Genomic DNA, 23110 nt, shown 5'->3' with positions numbered 1-23110 from the left:
AAGGTGATTCGCATTCGAAGCAGACGTAAAAGGAAAGAAGGATTAGTTCAGGCAGCATGTTGTTGTGTGAGCTGACTGAAAGTCGTGTGCTTTCAGATTGAATGTTAACATTCAAGAGAGAATGGCAGGATGCTGCAAGGGAATTAAAAAAAAATCAGGGCCGAGGGCTGATCACTCGAATACGTTGAGTAGCTCTTGCAAAGGGATCGCACAGGCAATGTGTATTGGGCATGTAGCATTCCCAACACTTTCTTCAGTGCCTCTGAGCACCTTGTCTCGTTGCGCTTGTTACTGAGCCATTCGAGGTTATTAACCTTTGCCACCTTTCACTTCTTTCCGTCCAGGTGGCCCTTGCTGAAGTTTGATGGCGTACAAGGTGTGTGACCTTCCTCCTCAGATTGTCTATCTGCCTTGAACAGGTGGTGGTGTGTGGCAGCCAGAGGGTCACTTTGCTGTCAGACTATGAACGCAATGGTGTTGCTGCCGCGTGAAAGATGTAGTGAAATGTGTTGCGTCGTGGCTTATAAAGCATGTTGGTTGTAGAAAGCGTCGCGGTTTAATGAAGCAATGAAATGTGCCAAGGAAAATGTGTTTAGTGCATTTTGAATGAGCCGCTTTGAGAATGCAAAGAAGAGAAAGTGGCCAGTCTGATGAGTAAAGAGCGGATGTTGTGCGGTGATTGTGATAGGCGGATGTGTGGAACATGTTTGCTGTTGATAGTTTTGATAAAACGGGTGGCGGGCCGCGTACGTGTTGTGGATGAGAGTCTCCATGCGGCAGTGCAAAGCGATTTGGAATTCAAAAAGTTTCCCCGAACAGCTCTCGGGTGGCCTCAGCAACGCTCACGCCTCCCCGTCCGGGAATTGAATCCCCCGTCTCCCGCGTGACAGGCGGGGATACTCACCACGATACTAACGAGGAAGCACACAGAAAGGCTTCCTACAGTTTGCCAGAGATTGCCAGCCACCTTTGGGCTTCAGAGATGTTGTGTCTGCTTGGAGGGGGCACGTTTCCATCACCATTTAGGCTTCTACTTTGGAGCCAGGCAGCCGACGCAGTACCACCGCTAAAGCTCTTGACTCAATCAATTCAATTTTATCCCTCATCCCACATCATTGATGTTACATCGCACAGTGATTTTCCTCCTCTCTGTGATGGCATACATTCAACACTTTCATCCAGTTCAGTCCTGTGACAGCTGCAGAGATCTGGACGGCGGATTCGCACTTTTGCGGGCTTGATATTGCACATCATCGGCCACTACAGGCAAGCAGGAAACGCATATGTTTTTTTTTTGCTTCTTTGCTTGTTTGTTTCTTTCTTTCTTTCTTTACTTGTTTGTTTTTCTCTCTTTTCCTGACTTTGCAACAGAAGCAAGCACGATATGCTAAATACTTGGAGTTCAATGTTTTGGCCCACGCTGCATTATTCTTTTCCCCTTTCCCGACACCACACTTTAGAAAGAAATCCTTCGCGTGGGTATCGAGAAGGATTGGCACCATGGGCTCGCCGTGGATGACTTCAGGTACACGGTGTGCAAAAGTGCAAGATGGGCGTTGTTCTCTCGTGCTCACAGAAGTTTTGATCTTGGTGTTCCAAACAAGGACTGTTTTGAGCGAGAAAGCTTTTTTGTGGCAGGAGGGAAGGGTTAACCAGAGGACAAGAAGATAAGGTGATTTGCATTCGAAGCAGACGTACAAGGAAAGAAGGATTAGTTTAGGCAGCATGTTGTTGTGTGAGCTCACTGAAAGTCGTGTGCTTTCAGATTGAATGTTAACATTCAAGAGAGAATGGCAGGATGCTGCAAGGGAATTAAAAAAAAATCAGGGCCGAGGGCTGATCACTCGAATACGTTGAGTAGCTCTTGCAAAGGGATCGCACAGGCTATGTGTATTGGGCATGTCGCATTCCCAACACTTTCTTCAGTGCCTCTGAGCACCTTGTCTCGTTGCGCTTGTTACTGAGCCATTCGAGGTTATTAACCTTTGCCACCTTTCACTTCTTTCCGTCCAGGTGGCCCTTGCTGAAGTTTGATGGCGTACAAGGTGTGTGACCTTCCTCCTCAGATTGTCTATCTGCCTTGTACAGGTGGTGGTGTGTGGCTGCTAGAGGGTTATTTTGCTGTCAGACTATGAACGCAATGGTGTTGCTGCCGCGTGAAAGATGTAGTGAAATGTGTTGCGTCATGGCTTATAAAGCATGTTGGTTGTAGAAAGCGTCGCGGTTTAATGAAGCAATGAAATGTGCCAAGGAAAATGTGTTTAGTGCATTTTGAATGAGCCGCTTTGTGAATGCAAAGAAGAGAAAGTGGCCAGTCTGATGAGTAAAGAGCGGATGGTGTGCGGTGATTGTGATAGGCGGATGTGTGGAACATGTTTGCTGTTGATAGTTTTGATAAAACGGGTGGCGGGCCGCGTACGTGTTGTGGATGAGAGTCTCCATGCGGCAGTGCAAAGCGATTTGGAATTCAAAAAGTTTCCCTGAACAGCTCTCGGGTGGCCTCAGCAACGCTCACGCCTCCCCGTCGGGGAATTAAACCCCGGTCTCCCGCGAGACAGGCGGGGATACTCACCACTATACTAACGAGGAAGCACGTTGTAACGCTTCCTACAGTTTGCCAAAGATTGCCAGCCACCTTTGGGCTTCATAGATGTTGTGTCAGCTTGGAGGGGGCACGTTTGCATCACCATTTAGGCTTCTACTTTGGAGCCAGGCAGCCGACGCAGTACCACCGCTAAAGCTCTTGACTCAATCAATTCAATTTTATCCCTCATCCCACATCATTGATGTTACATCGCACAGTGATTTGCCTCCTCTCTGTGATGGCATACATTCAACACTTTCATCCAGTTCAGTCCTGTGACAGCTGCAGAGATCTGGACGGCGGATTCGCACTTTTGCGGGCTTGATATTGCACATCATCGGCCACTACAGGCAAGCAGGAAACGCATATGATTTTTTTTTGCTTGTTTGCTTGTTTGTTTCTTTCTTTCTTTACTTGTTTGTTTTTCTCTCTTTTCCTGGCTTTGCAACAGAAGCAAGCACAATATGCAAAATACTTGGAGTTCAATGTTTTGGCCCACGCTGCATTATTCTTTTCCCCTTTCCCGACACCACACTTTAGAAAGAAATCCTTCGTGTGGGTATCGAGAAGGATTGGCACCATGGGCTCGCCGTGGATGACTTCAGGTACACGGTGTGCAAAAGTGCAAGATGGGCGTTGTTCTATCGTGCTCACAGAAGTTTTGATCTTGGTGTTCCAAACAAGGACTGTTTTGAGCGAGCAAGCTTTTTTGTGGCAGGAGGGAAGGGTTAACCAGAGGACAAGAAGATAAGGTGATTCGCATTCGAAGCAGACGTACAAGGAAAGAAGGATTAGTTTAGGCAGCATGTTGTTGTGTGAGCTGACTGAAAGTCGTGTGCTTTCAGATTGAATGTTAACATTCAAGAGAGAATGGCAGGATGCTGCAAGGGAATTAAAAAAAAAATCAGGGCCGAAGGCTGATCACTCGAATACGTTGAGTAGCTCTTGCAAAGGGATCGCACAGGCTATGTGTATTGGGCATGTCGCATTCCCAACACTTTCTTCAGTGCCTCTGAGCACCTTGTCTCGTTGCGCTTGTTACTGAGCCATTCGAGGTTATTAACCTTTGCCACCTTTCACTTCTTTCCGTCCAGGTGGCCCTTGCTGAAGTTTGATGGCGTACAAGGTGTGTGACCTTCCTCCTCAGATTGTCTATCTGCCTTGAACAGGTGGTGGTGTGTGGCTGCTAGAGGGTTATTTTGCTGTCAGACTATGAACGCAATGGTGTTGCTGCCGCGTGAAAGATGTAGTGAAATGTGTTGCGTCGTGGCTTATAAAGCATGTTGGTTGTAGAAAGCGTCGCGGTTTAATGAAGCAATGAAATGTGCCAAGGAAAATGTGTTTAGTGCATTTTGAATGAGCCGCTTTGTGAATGCAAAGAAGAGAAAGTGGCCAGTCTGATGAGTGAAGAGCGGATGTTGTGCGGTGATTGTGATAGGCGGATGTGTGGAACATGTTTGCTGTTGATAGTTTTGATAAAACGGGTGGCGGGCCGCGTACGTGTTGTGGATGAGAGTCTCCATGCGGCAGTGCAAAGCGATTTGGAATTCAAAAAGTTTCCCTTAACAGCTCTCGGGTGGCCTCAGCAAGGCTTACGCCTCCCCGTCGGGAAATTGAACCCCGGTCTCCCGCGTGACAGGCGGGGACACTCACCACTATACTAACGAGTAAGCACACAGAAAAAATTCCGGCAGTTTGCCAGAGATTGCCACCCACCTTTGGGCTTCAGAGATGTTGTGTCAGCTTGGAGGGGGCACGTTTCCATCACCATTTAGGCTTTTACTTTGGAGCCAGGCAGGCGACGCAGTACCACCGCTAAAGCTCTTGACTCAATCAATTCAATTTTATCCCTCATCCCACATCATTGATGTTACATCGCACAGTGATTTGCCTCCTCTCTGTGATGGCATACATTCAACACTTTCATCCAGTTCAGTCCTGTGACAGCTGCAGAGATCTGGACGGCGGATTCGCACTTTTGCGGGCTTGATATTGTACATCATCGGCCACTGCAGGCAAGCAGGAAACGCATATGGTTTTTTTTTGCTTGTTTGCTTATTTGTTTCTTACTTTCTTTACTTGTTTGTTTTTCTCTCTTTTCCTGGCTTTGCAACAGAAGCAAGCACGATATGCAAAATACTTGGAGTTCAATGTTTTGGCCCACGCCGCATTATTCTTTTCCCCTTTCCCGATACCACACTTTAGAAAGTAATCCTTCGTGTGGGTATCGAGAAGGATTGGCACCATGGGCTCGCCGTGGATGACTTCAGGTACACGGTGTGCAAAAGTGCAAGATGGGCGTTGTTCTCTCGTGCTCACAGACTTTTTGATCTTGGTGTTCCAAACAAGGACTGTTTTGAGCGAGAAAGCTTTTTTGTGGCAGGAGGGAAGGGTTAACCAGAGGACAAGAAGATAAGGTGATTCGCATTCGAAGCAGACGTAAAAGGAAAGAAGGATTAGTTCAGGCAGCATGTTGTTGTGTGAGCTGACTGAAAGTCGTGTGCTTTCAGATTGAATGTTAACATTCAAGAGAGAATGGCAGGATGCTGCAAGGGAATTAAAAAAAAATCAGGGCCGAGGGCTGATCACTCGAATACGTTGAGTAGCTCTTGCAAAGGGATCGCACAGGCAATGTGTATTGGGCATGTAGCATTCCCAACACTTTCTTCAGTGCCTCTGAGCACCTTGTCTCGTTGCGCTTGTTACTGAGCCATTCGAGGTTATTAACCTTTGCCACCTTTCACTTCTTTCCGTCCAGGTGGCCCTTGCTGAAGTTTGATGGCGTACAAGGTGTGTGACCTTCCTCCTCAGATTGTCTATCTGCCTTGAACAGGTGGTGGTGTGTGGCAGCCAGAGGGTCACTTTGCTGTCAGACTATGAACGCAATGGTGTTGCTGCCGCGTGAAAGATGTAGTGAAATGTGTTGCGTCGTGGCTTATAAAGCATGTTGGTTGTAGAAAGCGTCGCGGTTTAATGAAGCAATGAAATGTGCCAAGGAAAATGTGTTTAGTGCATTTTGAATGAGCCGCTTTGAGAATGCAAAGAAGAGAAAGTGGCCAGTCTGATGAGTAAAGAGCGGATGTTGTGCGGTGATTGTGATAGGCGGATGTGTGGAACATGTTTGCTGTTGATAGTTTTGATAAAACGGGTGGCGGGCCGCGTACGTGTTGTGGATGAGAGTCTCCATGCGGCAGTGCAAAGCGATTTGGAATTCAAAAAGTTTCCTTTAACAGCTCTCGGGTGGCCTCAGCAAGGCTTACGCCTCCCCGTCGGGGAATTGAACCCCGGTCTCCCGCGTGACAGGCGGGGACACTCACCACTATACTAACGAGGAAGCACACAGAAAGGATTCCTACAGTTTGCCAGAGATTGCCACCCACCTTTGGGCTTCAGAGATGTTGTGTCAGCTTGGAGGGGGCACGTTTCCATCACCATTTAGGCGTCTACTTTGGAGCCAGGCAGGCGACACAGTACCACCGCTAAAGCTCTTGACTCAATCAATTCAATTTTATCCCTCATCCCACATCATTGATGTTACATCGCACAGTGATTTGCCTCCTCTCTGTGATGGCATACATTCAACACTTTCATCCAGTTCAGTCCTGTGACAGCTGCAGAGATCTGGAAGGCGGATTCGCACTTTTGCGGACTTGATATTGCACATCATCGGCCACTGCAGGCAAGCAGGAAACGCATATGGTTTTTTTTGCTTGTTTGCTTGTTTGTTTCTTTCTTTCTTTACTTGTTTGTTTTTCTCTCTTTTCCTGGCTTTGCAACAGAAGCAAGCACGATGTGCAAAATACTTGGAGTTCAATGTTTTGGCCCACGCTGCATTATTCTTTTCCCCTTTCCCGATACCACACTTTAGAAAGAAATCCTTCGTGTGGGTATCGAGAAGGATTGGCACCATGGGCTCGCCGTGGATGACTTCAGGTCCACGGTGTGCAAAAGTGCAAGATGGGCGTTGTTCTCTCGTGCTCACAGAAGTTTTGATCTTGGTGTTCCAAACAAGGACTGTTTTGAGCGAGAAAGCTTTTTTGTGGCAGGAGGGAAGGGTTAACCAGAGGACAAGAAGATAAGGTGATTCGCATTCGAAGCAGACGTAAAAGGAAAGAAGGATTAGTTCAGGCAGCATGTTGTTGTGTGAGCTGACTGAAAGTCATAGAACATAGAACATAGAACATACAGCACAGAACAGGCCCTTCGGCCCACAATGTTGTGCCGATCCTTTGTCCTCTGTCAAGGACAATTTAATCTATACCCCATCATTCTCCTTTATCCATATACCTATCCAAAAGCCTTTTGAAAGTCCCTAAAGTTTCTGACTCAACAACTTCCCCGGGCAAGGCATTCCATGCCTCGACCACTCTCTGGGTAAAGAACCTTCCCCTGACATCCCCCTTATATCTCCCACCCTTCACCTTAAATTTATGACCCCTTGTAACGCTTTGCTCCACCCGGGGAAAAAGTTTCTGACTGTCTACCCTATCTATTCCCCTGATCATCTTATAAACCTCTATCATGTCACCCCTCATCCTTCTCCTTTCTAATGAGAAGAGGCCTAGAATGTTCAGCCTTTCCTCGTAAGACTTATTCTCCATTCCAGGCAACATCCTGGTAAATCTCCTCTGCACCCTCTCCAAGGCTTCCACATCCTTCCTAAAATGAGGCGACCAGAACTGCACACAGTACTCCAAATGAGGCCTTACCAAGGTCCTGTACAGCTGCATCATCACCTCACGGCTCTTAAATTCAATCCCTCTGCTAATGAACGCTAACACCCCATATGCCTTCTTCACAGCCCTATCCACTTGAGTTGCAACTTTCAATGATCTATGCACATAGACCCCAAGGTCTCTCTGCTCCTCCACATGCCCAAGAACCCTACCGTTAACCCAGTATTTTGCATTCATGTTTGTCCTTCCAAAATGGACGACCTCACACTTTTCAGGGTTAAACTCCATCTGCCACTTTTCAGCCCAGCACTGCAACCTATCCAAGTCCCTTTGCAGACGACAATAGCCCTCCTCGGTATCCACAACTCCACCAACCTTTGTATCATCTGCAAATTTACTGACCCACCCTTCGACTTCCTCATCCAAGTCGTTAATAAAAATCACAAACAGGAGAGGACCCAGAACTGATCCCTGCGGCACGCCACTGGTAACTGGGCTCCAGGCTGAGTATTTACCATCTAAGACCACTCTCTGCCTTCTATCAGTTAGCCAATTCTTAATCCAACTGGCCACATTCCCCACTATCCCATGCCTCCTGACTTTCTCCATAAGTCTACCATGGGGGACCTTATCAAATGCCTTACTAAAATCCATGTACACCACATCCACTGGTTTACCCTCATCCACTTGCTTGGTCACCTGCTCAAAGAATTCAATCAGGCTTGTGAGGCAAGACCTACCCCTCACAAAACCGTGCTGACTGTCCCGAATCAAGCAGTGTCTTTCCAGATGCTCAGAAATCCTATCCCTCAGCACCTTTTCCATCAACTTGCCTACCACCGAAGTAAGACTAACTGGCCTGTAATTCCCAGGGTTGTTCCTATTCCCTTTCTTGAACAGGGGCACAACATTTGCCACCCTCCAATCACCTGGTACCACCCCCGTCAGCAGAGAAGATGAAAAGATCATTGCCAGCGGCTCTGCAATTTCATCCCTTGCTTCCCATAACATCCTTGGATATACCCCGTCAGGCCCGGGAGACTTGTCTATCTTCAAGTTATTCAAAAACCCCAACACATCTTCCCTCCTAACGAGCACTTCCTCGAGCTTACCAGTCTGCTTCCCACCGTCCTCTTCAGTAATACACCCCTTCTCATTCGTAAATACCGAAGAGAAGTACTCATTCAAAACCTCACTTATCTCTTCCGGCTCAACACACAGTCTCCCGCTATTGTCCTTGACCGGACCTATGGTCCCCCTAGTCATCCTCATATTTCTGACATACGCGTAAAAGGCCTTGGGGTTTTCTTTTATCCTACCCGCCAAGCATTTTTCATGCCCTCTCTTAGCTCTCCTAATCCCTTTCTTCAGATCCTTCCTGGCCATCTTGTATCCCTCCAGAGCTATGCCTGTGCCCTTTTTCCTCAACTTTATATACGCATCCTTCTTCTTCCTAACAAGACTCTCAACCTCTCTTGTCAACCACGGTTCCCTCACATGACCATCCCTTCCCTGTCTGACAGGGACATGCTTATCAATGGCCCCTACTATCTGCTCCTTGAAAAAGTTCCACATTTCGACCGTGCCCTTCCCTGCCAGCATATGCTCCCAACTTATGCTCCTCAGTTCCTGCCTGACAGCATCATATCTACCCTTCCCCCAATTGTAAACCTTGCCCTGTTGCACATACCTATCCCTCTCCATTACCACAGTGAATGCTACAGAATTGTGATCACTATCTCCAAAGTGCTCGCCCACCAACAGCTCTATCACTTGCCCTGGTTCATTACCTAGTACCAAATCCAATATTGCCTCCCCTCTGGTCGGGCAGTCTACATACTGAGTCAGAAAAGCTTCCTGGACATACTGCACAAACACTACCCCATCCAAACTATTCGATCTAAAGAGTTGCCAATCAATATTTGGGAAGTTGAAATCCCCCATAATTACTACCCTGTGACTTCTGCTCCTTTCCAAAATCTGTTTCCCAATCTGCTCTTCCACCTCCCTGCTGCTATTGGGGGGCCTATAGAAAACTCCCATCAAGGTGACTGCTCCTTTCCTGTTCCTGACCTCAACCCACAGTGCCTCAGTCGGCAGATCCTCCTCGAAAATTCTTTCAGCAGTTGTTACACTATTTCTAACTAACAATGCCACCCCCCCACCTCTTTTACCACCATTCCTAATCTTATGAAAACATCTATAACCAGGTACCTCCAAAAACCATTCCTCCCCCTCACCTATCCACGTTTCAGTGATGGCCACAACATCGTAGTCCCAAGTGCCCATCCACGCCTTCAATTCACTCACCTTATTCCTGATGCTTCTTGCGTTGAAGTATACGCACTTTAACCCTTCTCCGTGCCCATCTGTCCTCTGTGACAGTGCTACCTTCCCCAATACCTCACTACACTCTTTGTCTTTCTGAGTGGACCCACTGGTCCCTGGATTACAAGTCCGGTTCCCATCCCCCTCCCAAACTAGTTTAAACCCTCCCGAACAGTACTAGCAAACCTCCCTCCCAGGATATTGGTGCCCCTCTGGTTCAGATGCAGCCCGTCCTGTTTGAACAGGTCCCATCTTCCCCAGAATGCAGTCCAATTATCCAAGAACTGGAAGCCCTCCCTCCTACACCATTCCTGCAGCCACGTGTTCAGCTGTGCTCTCTCCCTATTCCTAGCCTCACTATCACGTGGCGCCGGCAACAAACCAGAGATAACAACTCTGTCCGTCCGAGCTTTCAGCTTCCAGCCTAACTCCCTAAACTCACTTCTAACATCTGTGCCACCCTTCCTTCCTACGTCGTTGGTGCCAATGTGCACCACGACCTCTGGCTGCTCCCCCTCCCCTTTAAGGATCCTGAAGACGCGATCACAAACATCACGGACCCTGGCACCAGGGAGGCAACAAACCATCCGTGCGTCTCGCCTGCGCCCACAGAACCGCCTGTCGGTACTCCTCACCATCGAGTCCCCGATGACTAGTGCTCTCCCATTCTCCCTCCTTCCCTTCTGAGCCACAGTGCAGGACCCCGTGCCAGAGGCCCGTTCACTGCAGCCTGCCCCCGATAGGCCGTCCCCCCCAACAGTATCTAAAACTGTATACTTGTTGTTGAGGGGAACGACCACAGGAGATCCCTGCACTGACCTCTTCCCACCTCTAACTGTTACCCAGCTGCCTTTGATTTGTGGAGTAACGACCTCCGTGTAGCTTCTATCTATCAACCCCTCAGCTTCCCGAATGATCCTCAGTTCATCCAGCTCCAGCTCCAATTCCCTAACACGGTCTGATAGGAGCTGGAGACGGATGCACTTCCAGCAGGTGAAGTCGGCAGGGCCACCGGAGGTTTCCCTCACCTCGAACATTCTGCAGGAGGAGCAATACACTACACTGGCTGCCATTTCTTTTATTCAATTACCCCTTAGTTAAGTACAACTATAGTTGTACTTTCAGTCGTGTGCTTTCAGATTGAATGTTAACATTCAAGAGAGAATGGCAGGATGCTGCAAGGGAATTTAAAAAAAATCAGGGCCGAGGGCTGATGACTCGAATACGTTGAGTAGCTCTTGCAAAGGGATCGCACAGGCTATGTGTATTGGGCATGTAGCATTCCCAACACTTTCTTCAGTGCCTCTGAGCACCTTGTCTCCTTGCGCTTGTTACTGAGCCATTCGAGGTTATTAACCTTTGCCGCCTTTCACTTCTTTCCGTCCAGGTGGCCCTTGCTGAAGTTTGATGGCGTACAAGGTGTGTGACCTTCCTCCTCAGATTGTCTATCTGCCTTGAACAGGTGGTGGTGTGTGGCTGCTAGAGGGTCATTTTGCTGTCAGACTATGAACGCAATGGTGTTGCTGCCGCGTGAAAGATGTAGTGAAATGTGTTGCGTCGTGGCTTATAAAGCATGTTGGTTGTAGAAAGCGTCGCGGTTTAATGAAGCAATGAAATGTGCCAAGGAAAATGTGTTTAGTGCATTTTGAATGAGCCGCTTTGAGAATGCAAAGAAGAGAAAGTGGCCAGTCTGATGAGTAAAGAGCGGATGTTGTGCGGTGATTGTGATAGGCGGATGTGTGGAACATGTTTGCTGTTGATAGTTTTGATAAAACGGGTGGCGGGCCGCGTACGTGTTGTGGATGAGAGTCTCCATGCGGCAGTGCAAACAGATTTGGTTTTCAAAAAGTTTTCGCGCATCGCTCTCGGGTGGCCTCAGCAACGCTCACGCCTCCCCATCGGGGAATTGAACCCCGGTCTCCCGCGTGACAGGCGAGGATACTCACCACTATACTAACAAGGAAGCACACAGAAACGTTTCCGACAGTTTGCCAGAGATTGTCAGCCACCTTTGGGCTTCAGAGATGTTGTGTCAGCTTGGAAGGGGCACGTTTCCATCACCATTTAGGCTTCTACTTTGGAGCCAGGCAGCCGACGCAGTACCACCGCTAAAGCTCTTGACTGAATCAATTCAATTTTATCCCTCATCCCACATCATTGATGTTACATCGCACAGTGATTTGCCTCCTCTCTGTGATGGCATACATTCAACACTTTCATCCAGTTCAGTCCTGTGACAGCTGCAGAGATCTGGACGGCTGATTCGCACTTTTGCGGGCTTGATATTGCACATCATCGGCCACTGCAGGCAAGCAGGAAACGCATATGGTTTTTTTTTGCTTGTTTGCTTGTTTGTTTCTTTCTTTCTTTACTTGTTTGTTTTTCTCTCTTTTCCTGGCTTTGCAACAGAAGCAAGCACGATATGCAAAATACTTGGAGTTCAATGTTTTGGCCCACGCTGCATTATTCTTTTCCCCTTTCCCGATACCACACTTTAGAAAGAAATCCTTCGTGTGGGTATCGAGAAGGATTGGCACCATGGGCTCGCCGTGGATGACTTCAGGTACACGGTGTGCAAAAGTGCAAGATGGGCGTTGTTCTCTCGTGCTCACAGAAGTTTTGATCTTGGTGTTCCAAACAAGGACTGTTTTGAGCGAGAAAGCTTTTTTGTGGCAGGAGGGAAGGGTTAACCAGAGGACAAGAAGATAAGGTGATTCGCATTCGAAGCAGACGTAAAAGGAAAGAAGGATTAGTTCAGGCAGCATGTTTTTGTGTGAGCTGACTGAAAGTCGTGTGCTTTCAGATTGAATGTTAACATTCAAGAGAGAATGGCAGGATGCTGCAAGGGAATTAAAAAAAAATCAGGGCCGAGGGCTGATCACTCGAATACGTTGAGTAGCTCTTGCAAAGGGATCGCACAGGCTATGTGTATTGGGCATGTAGCATTCCCAACACTTTCTTCAGTGCCTCTGAGCACCTTGTCTCGTTGCGCTTGTTACTGAGCCATTCGAGGTTATTAACCTTTGCCACCTTTCACTTCTTTCCGTCCAGGTGGCCCTTGCTGAAGTTTGATGGCGTACAAGGTGTGTGACCTTCCTCCTCAGATTGTCTATCTGCCTTGAACAGGTGGTGGTGTGTGGCTGCCAGAGGGTCATTTTGCTGTCAGACTATGAACGCAATGGTGTTGCTGCCGCGTGAAAGATGTAGTGAAATGTGTTGCGTCGTGGCTTATAAAGCATGTTGGTTGTAGAAAGCGTCGCGGTTTAATGAAGCAATGAAATGTGCCAAGGAAAATGTGTTTAGTGCATTTTGAATGAGCCGCTTTGAGAATGCAAAGAAGAGAAAGTGGCCAGTCTGATGAGTAAAGAGCGGATGTTGTGCGGTGATTGTGATAGGCGGATGTGTGGAACATGTTTGCTGTTGATAGTTTTGATAAAACGGGTGGCGGGCCGCGTCCGTGTTGTGGATGAGAGTCTCCATGCGGCAGTGCAAAGCGATTTGGAATTCAAAATGTTTTCCCGCATCGCTCTCGGGTGGCCTCAGCAACGCTCACGCTTCCCCGTCGGGGAATAGAACCCCGGTCTCCCGCGTGACAGGCGAGAATACTCACCACTATACTAACAAGGAAGCACACAGAAAGGCTTTCTACAGTTTGCCAGAGATTGCCAGCCACCTTTGGGCTTCATAGATGTTGTGTCAGCTTGGAGGGGGCACGTTTCCATCACCATTTAGGCTTCTACTTTGGAGCCAGGCAGCCGACGCAGTACCACCGCTAAAGCTCTTGACTCAATCAATTCAATTTTATCCCTCATCCCACATCATTGATGTTACATCGCACAGTGATTTGCCTCCTCTCTGTGATGGCATACATTCAACACTTTCATCCAGTTCAGTCCTGTGACAGCTGCTGAGATCTGGACGGCGGATTCGCACTTTTGCGGGCTTGATATTGCACATCATCGGCCACTGCAGGCAAGCAGGAAACGCATATGATTTTTTTTTGCTTGTTTGTTTGTTTGTTTATTTCTTTCTTTGCTTGTTTGTTTTTCTCTCTTTTCCTGGTTTTGCAACAGAAGCAAGCACGATATGCAAAATACTTGGAGTTCAATGTTTTGGCCCACGCTGCATTATTCTTTTCCCCTTTCCCGACACCACACTTTAGAAAGAAATCCTTCGTGTGGGTATCGAGAAGGATTGGCACCATGGGCTCGCCGTGGATGTCTTCAGGTACACGGTGTGCAAAAGTGCAAGATGGGCGTTGTTCTCTCGTGCTCACAGAAGGTTTGATCTTGGTGTTCCAAACAAGGACTGTTTTGAGCGATAAAGCCTTTTTGTGGCAGGAGGGAAGGGTTAACCAGAGGACAAGAAGATAAGGTGATTCGCATTCGAAGCAGACGGACAAGGAAAGAAGGATTAGTTTAGGCAGCATGTTGTTGTGTGAGCTGACTGAAAGTCGTGTGCTTTCAGATTGAATGTTAACATTCAAGAGAGAATGGCAGGATGCTGCAAGGGAATTAAAAAAAATAAGGGCCGAGGGCTGATCACTCGAATACGTTGAGTAGCTCTTGCAAAGGGATCGCACAGGCTATGTGTATTGGGCATGTAGCATTCCCAACACTTTCTTCAGTGCCTCTGAGCACCTTGTCTCGTTGCGCTTGTTACTGAGCCATTCGAGGTTATTAACCTTTGCCACCTTTCACTTCTTTCCGTCCAGGTGGCCCTTGCTGAAGTTTGATGGCGTACAAGGTGTGTGACCTTCCTCCTCAGATTGTCTATCTGCCTTGAACAGGTGGTGGTGTGTGGCTGCTAGAGGGTTATTTTGCTGTCAGACTATGAACGCAATGGTGTTGCTGCCGCGTGAAAGATGTAGTGAAATGTGTTGCGTCGTGGCTTATAAAGCATGTTGGTTGTGGAAAGCGTCGCGGTTTAATGTAGCAATGAAATGTGCCAAGGAAAATGTGTTTAGTGCATTTTGAATGAGCCGCTTTGTGAATGCAAAGAAGAGAAAGTGGCCAGTCTGATGAGTAAAGAGCGGATGTTGTGCGGTGATTGTGATAGGCGGATGTGTGGAACATGTTTGCTGTTGATAGTTTTGATAAAACGGGTGGCGGGCCGCGTACGTGTTGTGGATGAGAGTCTCCATGCGGCAGTGCAAAGCGATTTGGAATTCAAAAAGTTTTCTCTTCCCGCTCTCGGGTGGCCTCAGCAACGCTCACGCTTCCCCATCGGAGAATTGAACCCCAGTGTCCCGCGTGACAGGCGTGTATACTCACCACTATACTAACGAGGAAGCACACAAAGACGCTTTCTACAGTTTGCCAGAGATTGCCAGCCACCTTTGGGCTTCATAGATGTTGTGTCAGCTTGGAGGGGGCACGTTTCCATCACCAGTTAGACTTTGGAGCCAGGCAGCCGACGCAGTACCACCGCTAAAGCTCTTGACTCAATCAATTCAATTTTATCCCTCATCCCACATCATTGATGTTACATCGCACAGTGATTTGCCTCCTCTCTGTGATGGCATACATTCAACACTTTCATCCAGTTCAGTCCTGTGACAGCTGCAGAGATCTGGACGGCGGATCCGCACTTTTGCGGGCTTGATATTGCACATCATCGGCCACTACAGGCAAGCAGGAAACGCATATGATTTTTTTTTGCTTGTTTGTTTGTTTGTTTCTTTCTTTCTTTACTTGTTTGTTTTTCTCTCTTTTCCTGGCTTTGCAACAGAAGCAAGCACGATATGCAAAATACTTGGAGTTCAATGTTTTGGCCCACGCTGCATTATTCTTTTCCCCTTTCCCGACACCACACTTTAGAAAGAAATCCTTCGTGTGGGTAGCGAGAAGGATTGGCACCATGGGCTCGCCGTGGATGTCTTCAGGTACACGGTGTGCAAAAGTGCTAGATGGGCGTTGTTCTCTCGTGCTCACAGAAGTTTTGATCTTGGTGTTCCAAACAAGGACTTTTTTGAGCGAGAAAGCTTTTTTGTGGCAGGAGGGAAGGGTTAACCAGAGGACAAGAAGATAAGGTGATTAGCATTCGAAGCAGACGTACAAGGTAAGAAGGATTAGTTTAGGCAGCATGTTGTTGTGTGAGCTGACTGAAAGTCGTGTGCTTTCAGATTGAATGTTAACATTCAAGAGAGAATGGCAGGATGCTGCAAGGGAATTAAAAAAAAATCAGGTCCGAGGGCTGATCACTCGAATACGTTGAGTAGCTCTTGCAAAGGGATCGCACAGGCTATGTGTATTGGGCATGTAGCATTCCCAACACTTTCTTCAGTGCCTCTGAGCACCTTGTCTCGTTGCGCTTGTTACTGAGCCATTCGAGGTTATTAACCTTTGCCACCTTTCACTTCTTTCCGTCCAGGTGGCCCTTGCTGAAGTTTGATGGCGTACAAGGTGTGTGACCTTCCTCCTCAGATTGTCTATCTGCCTTGAACAGGTGGTGGTGTGTGGCTGCTAGAGGGTTATTTTGCTGTCAGACTATGAACGCAACGGTGTTGCTGCCGCGTGAAAGATGCAGTGAAATGTGTTGCGTCGTGGCTTATAAAGCATGTTGGTTGCAGAAAGCGTCGCGGTTTAATGAAGCAATGAAATGTGCCAAGGAAAATATGTTTAGTGCATTTTGAATGAGCCGCTTTGTGAATGCAAAGAAGAGAAAGTGGCCAGTCTGATGAGTAAAGAGCGGATGTTGTGCGGTGATTGTGATAGGCGGATGTGTGGAACATGTTTGCTGTTGATAGTTTTGATAAAACGGGTGGCTTGCCACGTACGTGTTGTGGATGAGAGTCTCCATGCGGCAGTGCAAAGCGATTTGGAATTCAAAAAGTTTTCTCTTCCCCCTCTCGGGTGGCCTCAGCAACGCTCATGCCTCCCCGTCGAGGAATTGAATCACGGTCTCCCGCGTGACAGGCGGGGATACTCACCACTATACTAACGAGGAAGCACACAGAGACGCTTTCTACAGTTTGCCAGAGTTTGCGAGCCACCTTTGGGCTTCATGGATGTTGTGTCAGCTTGGAGGGGGCACGTTTCCATCACCATTTAGGCTTGTACTTTGGAGCCAGGCAGTCGACGCAGTACCACCGCTAAAGCTCTTGACTCAATCAATTCAATTTTATCCCTCATCCCACATCATTGATGTTGCATCGCACAGTGATTTGCCTCCTCTCTGTGATGGCATACATTCAACACTTTCATCCAGTTCAGTCCTGTGACAGCTGCAGAGATCTGGACGGCGGAGTCACACTTTTGCGGGCTTGATATTGCACATCATCGGCCACTACAGGCAAGCAGGAAACGCATATGATTTTTTTTTGCTTGTTTGCTTGTTTGTTTCTTTCTTTCTTTACTTGTTTGTTTTTCTCTCTTTTCCTGGCTTTGCAACAGAAGCAAGCACGATATGCAAAATACTTGGAGTTCAATGTTTTGGCCCACGCTGCATTATTCTTTTCCCCTTTCCCGACACCACACTTTAGAAAGAAATCCTTCGTGTGGGTATCGAGAAGGATTGGCACCATGGGCTCGCCGTGGATGACTTCAGGGACACGGTGTGCAAAAGTGCAAGATGGGCGTTGTTCTCTCGTGCTCACAGAAGTTTTGATCTTGGTGTTCCAAACAAGGACTGTTTTGAGCGAGAAAGCTTTTTTGTGGCAGGAGGGAAGGGTTAACCAGAGGACAAGAAGATAAGGTGATTCGCATTCGAAGCAGACGTACAAGGAAAGAAGGATTAGTTTAGGCAGCATGTTGTTGTGTGAGCTGACTGAAAGTCGTGTGCTTTCAGATTGAATGTTAACATTCAAGAGAGAATGGCAGGATGCTGCAAGGGAATTAAATAAAAAATCAGGGCCGAGGGCTGATCACTCGAATACGTTGAGTAGCTCTTGCAAAGGGATCGCACAGGCTATGTGTATTGGGCATGTAGCATTCCCAACACTTTCTTCAGTGCCTCTGAGCACCTTGTCTCCTTGCGCTTGTTACTGAGCCATTCGAGGTTATTAACCTTTGCCACCTTTCACTTCTTTCCGTCCAGGTGGCCCTTGCTGAAGTTTGATGGCGTACAAGGTGTGTGACCTTCCTCCTCAGATTGTCTATCTGCCTTGAACAGGTGGTGGTGTGTGGCTGCTAGAGGGTCATTTTGCTGGCAGACTATGAACGCAATGGTGTTGCTGCCGCGTGAAAGATGTAGTGAAATGTGTTGCGTCGTGGCTTATAAAGCATGTTGGTTGTAGAAAGCGTCGCGGTTCAATGAAGCAATGAAATGTGCCAAGGAAAATGTGTTTAGTGCATTTTGAATGAGCCGCTTTGTGAATGCAAAGAAGAGAAAGTGGCCAGTCTGATGAGTAAAGAGCGGATGTTGTGCGGTGATTGTGATAGGCGGATGTGTGGAACATGTTTGCTGTTGATAGTTTTGATAAAACGGGTGGCGGGCCACGTACGTGTTGTGGATGAGAGTCTCCATGCGGCAGTGCAAAGCGATTTGGAATTCAAAAAGTTTCCCCTAACAGCTCTCGGGTGACCTCAGCAAGGCTCACGCCTCCCCGTCGGTGAATTGAACCCCGCTCTCCCGAATGACAGGCGGGGACACTCACCACTATACTAACAAGGAAGCACACAGAAAATCTTACTACTGTTTGCCAGAGATTGCCAGCCACCTTTGGGCTTCAGAGATGTTGTGTCAGCTTGGAGGGGGCACGTTTCCATCACCATTTAGGCTTCTACTTTGGAGCCAGGCAGCCGACGCAGTACCACCGCTAAAGCTCTTGACTCAATCAATTCAATTTTATCCCTCATCCCACATCATTGATGTTACATCGCACAGTGATTTGCCTCCTCTCTGTGATGGCATACATTCAACACTTTCATCCAGTTCAGTCCTGTGACAGCTGCAGAGATCTGGACGGCGGATTCGCACTTTTGCGGGCTTGATATTGCACATCATCGGCCACTACAGGCAAGCAGGAAACGCATATGGTTTTTTTTTTGCTTGTTTGCTTGTTTCTTTCTTTCTTTCTTTACTTGTTTGTTTTTCTCTCTTTTCCTGGCTTTGCAACAGAAGCAAGCACGATATGCAAAATACTTGGAGTTCAATGTTTTGGCCCACGCTGCATTATTCTTTTCCCCTTTCCCGACACCACACTTTAGAAAGAAATCCTTCGTGTGGGTATCGAGAAGGATTGGCACCATGGGCTCGCCGTGGATGACTTCAGGTACACGGTGTGCAAAAGTGCAAGGTGGGCGTTGTTCTCTCGTGCTCACAGAAGTTTTGATCTTGGTGTTCCAAACAAGGACTGTTTTGACCGAGAAAGCTTTTTTGTGGCAGGAGGGAAGGGTTAATCAGAGGACAAGAAGATAAGGTGATTCGCATTCGAAGCAGACGTACAAGGAAAGAAGGATTAGTTTAGGCAGCATGTTGTTGTGTGAGCTGACTGAAAGTCGTGTGCTTTCAGATTGAATGTTAACATTCAAGCGAGAATGGCAGGATGCTGCAAGGGAATTAAAAAAAAAATCAGGGCCGAGGGCTGATCACTCGAATACGTTGAGTAGCTCTTGCAAAGGGATCGCACAAGCTATGTGTATTAGGCATGTCGCATTCCCAACACTTTCTTCAGTGCCTCTGAGCACCTTGTCTCGTTGCGCTTGTTACTGAGCCATTCGAGGTTATTAACCTTTGCCACCTTTCACTTCTTTCCGTCCAGGTGGCCCTTGCTGAAGTTTGATGGCGTACAAGGTATGTGACCTTCCTCCTCAGATTGTCTATCTGCCTTGAACAAGTGGTGGTGTGTGGCTGCTAGAGGGTCATTTTGCTGTCAGACTATGAACGCAATGGTGTTGCTGCCGCGTGAAAGATGTAGTGAAATGTGTTGCGTCGTGGCTTATAAAGCATGTTGGTTGTAGAAAGCGTCGCGGTTTAATGAAGCAATGAAATGTGCCAAGGAAAATGTGTTTAGTGCATTTTGAATGAGCCGCTTTGAGAATGCAAAGAAGAGAAAGTGGCCAGTCTGATGAGTAAAGAGCGGATGTTGTGCGGTGATTGTGATAGGCGGATGTGTGGAACATGTTTGCTGTTGATAGTTTTGATAAAACGGGTGGCGGGCCGCGGACGTGTTGTGGATGAGAGTCTCCATGCGGCAGTGCAAAGCGATTTGGAATTCAAAAAGTTTCCCCTAACAGCTCTCGGGTGGCCTCAGCAAGTCTCACGCCTCCCCGTCGGTGAATTGAACCCCGCTCTCCCGAACGACAGGCGAGGACACTCACCACTATACTAACGAGGAAGCACACAGAAAATCTTCCTACAGTTTGCCAGAGATTGCCAGCCACCTTTGGGCTTCAGAGATGTTGTGTCAGCTTGGAGGGGGCACGTTTCCATCACCATTTAGGCTTCTACTTTGGAGCCAGGCAGCCGACGCAGTACCACCGCTAAAGCTCTTGACTCAATCAATTCAATTTTATCCCTCATCCCACATCATTGATGTTACATCGCACAGTGATTTGCCTCCTCTCTGTGATGGCATACATTCAACACTTTCATCCAGTTCAGTCCTGTGACAGCTGCAGAGATCTGGACGGCGGATTCGCACTTTTGCGGGCTTGATATTGCACATCATCGGCCACTACAGGCAAGCAGGAAACGCATATGGTTTTTTTTTGCTTGTTTGCTTGTTTCTTTCATTCTTTCTTTACTTGTTTGTTTTTCTCTCTTTTCCTGGCTTTGCAACAGAAGCAAGCACGATATGCAAAATACTTGGAGTTCAATGTTTTGGCCAACGCTTTTCCCCTTTCCCGACACCACACTTTAGAAAGAAATCCTTCGTGTGGGTATCGAGAAGGATTGGCACCATGGGCTCGCCGTGGATGACTTCAGGTACACGGTGTGCAAAAGTGCAAGGTGGGCGTTGTTCTCTCGTGCTCACAGAAGTTTTGATCTTGGTGTTCCAAACAAGGACTGTTTTGAGCGAGAAAGCTTTTTTGTGGCAGGAGGGAAGGGTTAACCAGAGGACAAGAAGATAAGGTGATTCGCATTCGAAGCAGACGTACAAGGAAAGAAGGATTAGTTTAGGCAGCATGTTGTTGTGTGAGCTGACTGAAAGTCGTGTGCTTTCAGATTGAATGTTAACATTCAAGAGAGAATGGCAGGATGCTGCAAGGGAATTAAAAAAAAAATCAGGGCCGAGGGCTGATCACTCGAATACGTTGAGTAGCTCTTGCAAAGGGATCGCACAGGCTATGTGTATTGGGCATGTAGCATTCCCAACACTTTCTTCAGTGCCTCTGAGCACCTAGTCTCGTTGCGCTTGTTACTGAGCCATTCGAGGTTATTAACATTTGCCACCTTTCACTTCTTTCCGTCCAGGTGGCCCTTGCTGAAGTTTGATGGCGTACAAGGTGTGTGACCTTCCTCCTCAGATTGTCTATCTGCCTTGAACAGGTGGTGGTGTGTGGCTGCTAGAGGGTCATTTTTCTGTCAGACTATGAACGCAATGGTGTTGCTGCCGCGTGAAAGATGGAGTGAAATGTGTTGCGTCGTGGCTTATAAAGCATGTTGGTTGTAGAAAGCGTCGCGGTTTAATGAAGCAATGAAATGTGCCAAGGAAAATGTGTTTAGTGCATTTTGAATGAGCCTCTTTGAGAATGCAAAGAAGAGAAAGTGGCCAGTCTGATGAGTAAAGAGCGGATGTTGTGCGGTGATTGTGATAGGCGGATGTGTGGAACATGTTTGCTGTTGATAGTTTTGATAAAACGGGTGGCGGGCCGCGTACGTGTTGTGGATGAGAGTCTCCATGCGGCAGTGCAAAGCGATTTGGAATTCCAAAAGTTTCCCTTAACAGCTCTCGGGTGACCTCAACAAGGCTCACGCCTCCCCGTCGTTGAATTGAACCCCGCTCTCCCGAATGACAGGCGAGGACACTCACCACTATACTAACAAGGAAGCAAACAGAAAATCTGCCTACAGTTTGCCAGAGATTGCCAGCCACCTTTGGGCTTCAGAGATGTTGTGTCAGCTTGGAGGGGGCACGTTTCCATCACCATTTAGGCTTCTACTTTGGAGCCAGGCAGCCGACGCAGTACCACCGCTAAAGCTCTTGACTCAATCAATTCAATTTTATCCCTCATCCCACATCATTGATGTTACATCGCACAGTGATTTGCCTCCTCTCTGTGATGGCATACATTCAACACTTTCATCCAGTTCAGTCCTGTGACAGCTGCAGAGATCTGGACGGCGGATTCGCACTTTTGCGGGCTTGATATTGCACATCATCGGCCACTACAGGCAAGCAGGAAACGCATATGGTTTTTTATTTGCTTGTTTGCTTGTTTCTTTCTTTCTTTCTTTACTTGTTTGTTTTTCTCTCTTTTCCTGGCTTTGCAACAGAAGCAAGCACGATATGCAAAATACTTGGAGTTCAATGTTTTGGCCCACGCTGCATTATTCTTTTCCCCTTTCCCGACACCACACTTTAGAAAGAAATCCTTCGTGTGGGTATCGAGAAGGATTGGCACCATGGGCTCGCCGTGGATGACTTCAGGTACACGGTGTGCAAAAGTGCAAGATGGGCGTTGTTCTCTCGTGCTCACGGAAGTTTTGATCTTGGTGTTCCAAACAAGGACTGTTTTGAGCGAGCAAGCTTTTTTGTGGCAGGAGGGAAGGGTTAACCAGAGGACAAGAAGATAAGGTGATTCGCATTCGAAGCAGACGTACAAGGAAAGAAGGATTAGTTTAGGCAGCATGTTGTTGTGTGAGCTGACTGAAAGTCGTGTGCTTTCAGATTGAATGTTAACATTCAAGAGAGAATGGCAGGATGCTGCAAGGGAATTAAAAAAAAAATCAGGGCCGTGTGCTGATCACTCGAATACGTTGAGTAGCTCTTGCAAAGGGATCGCACAGGCTATGTGTATTGGGCATGTAGCATTCCCAACACTTTCTTCAGTGCCTCTGAGCACCTTGTCTCCTTGCGCTTGTTACTGAGCCATTCGAGGTTATTAACCTTTGCCACCTTTCACTTCTTTCCGTCCAGGTGGCCCTTGCTGAAGTTTGATGGCGTACAAGGTGTGTGACCTTCCTCCTCAGATTGTCTATCTGCCTTGAACAGGTGGTGGTGTGTGGCTGCTAGAGGGTCATTTTGCTGTCAGACTATGAACGCAATGGTGTTGCTGCCGCGTGAAAGATGTAGTGAAATGTGTTGCGTCGCGACTTATAAAGCATGTTGGTTGTAGAAAGCGTCGCGGTTTAATGAAGCAATGAAATGTGCCAAGGAAAATGTGTTTAGTGCATTTTGAATGAGCCGCTTTGTGAATGCAAAGAAGAGAAAGTGGCCAGTCTGATGAGTAAAGAGCGGATGTTGTGCGGTGATTGTGATAGGCGGATGTGTGGAACATGTTTGCTGTTGATAGTTTTGATAAAACCCGTGGGAGGCCGCGTAGTGGATGAGAGTCTCCATGCGTCAGTGCAAAGCGATTTGGAATTCAAGAAGTTTCCCGCAACAGATCTCGGGTGGCCTCAGCAACGCACACGC

General features: G+C 47.6%; 3 non-coding genes across 3 annotated transcripts; all 3 read right to left on the bottom strand.

Moving 5' to 3' along the window:
* Positions 1 to 5846: 5846 nt before the first annotated feature.
* trnad-guc (transfer RNA aspartic acid (anticodon GUC)) lies at positions 5847 to 5918 on the bottom strand. Its single transcript has one exon. It is a non-coding gene; the product is annotated as a tRNA-Asp (tRNA).
* Positions 5919 to 11479: 5561 nt separating this feature from the next.
* Positions 11480 to 11551, bottom strand: trnad-guc (transfer RNA aspartic acid (anticodon GUC)). The gene has a single exon. It is a non-coding gene; the product is annotated as a tRNA-Asp (tRNA).
* A 1592-nt stretch (positions 11552 to 13143) lies between these two features.
* On the bottom strand, positions 13144 to 13215 carry trnad-guc (transfer RNA aspartic acid (anticodon GUC)). The gene has a single exon. It is a non-coding gene; the product is annotated as a tRNA-Asp (tRNA).
* Between the last annotated feature and the right edge of the window lie 9895 nt (positions 13216 to 23110).

The sequence above is a fragment of the Heterodontus francisci genome, chromosome 34, assembly GCF_036365525.1.
Source record: "Heterodontus francisci isolate sHetFra1 chromosome 34, sHetFra1.hap1, whole genome shotgun sequence".
In the NCBI taxonomy this organism is placed as follows: domain Eukaryota; kingdom Metazoa; phylum Chordata; class Chondrichthyes; order Heterodontiformes; family Heterodontidae; genus Heterodontus; species Heterodontus francisci.
This window is presented reverse-complemented; position numbering and strand designations above follow the sequence as displayed.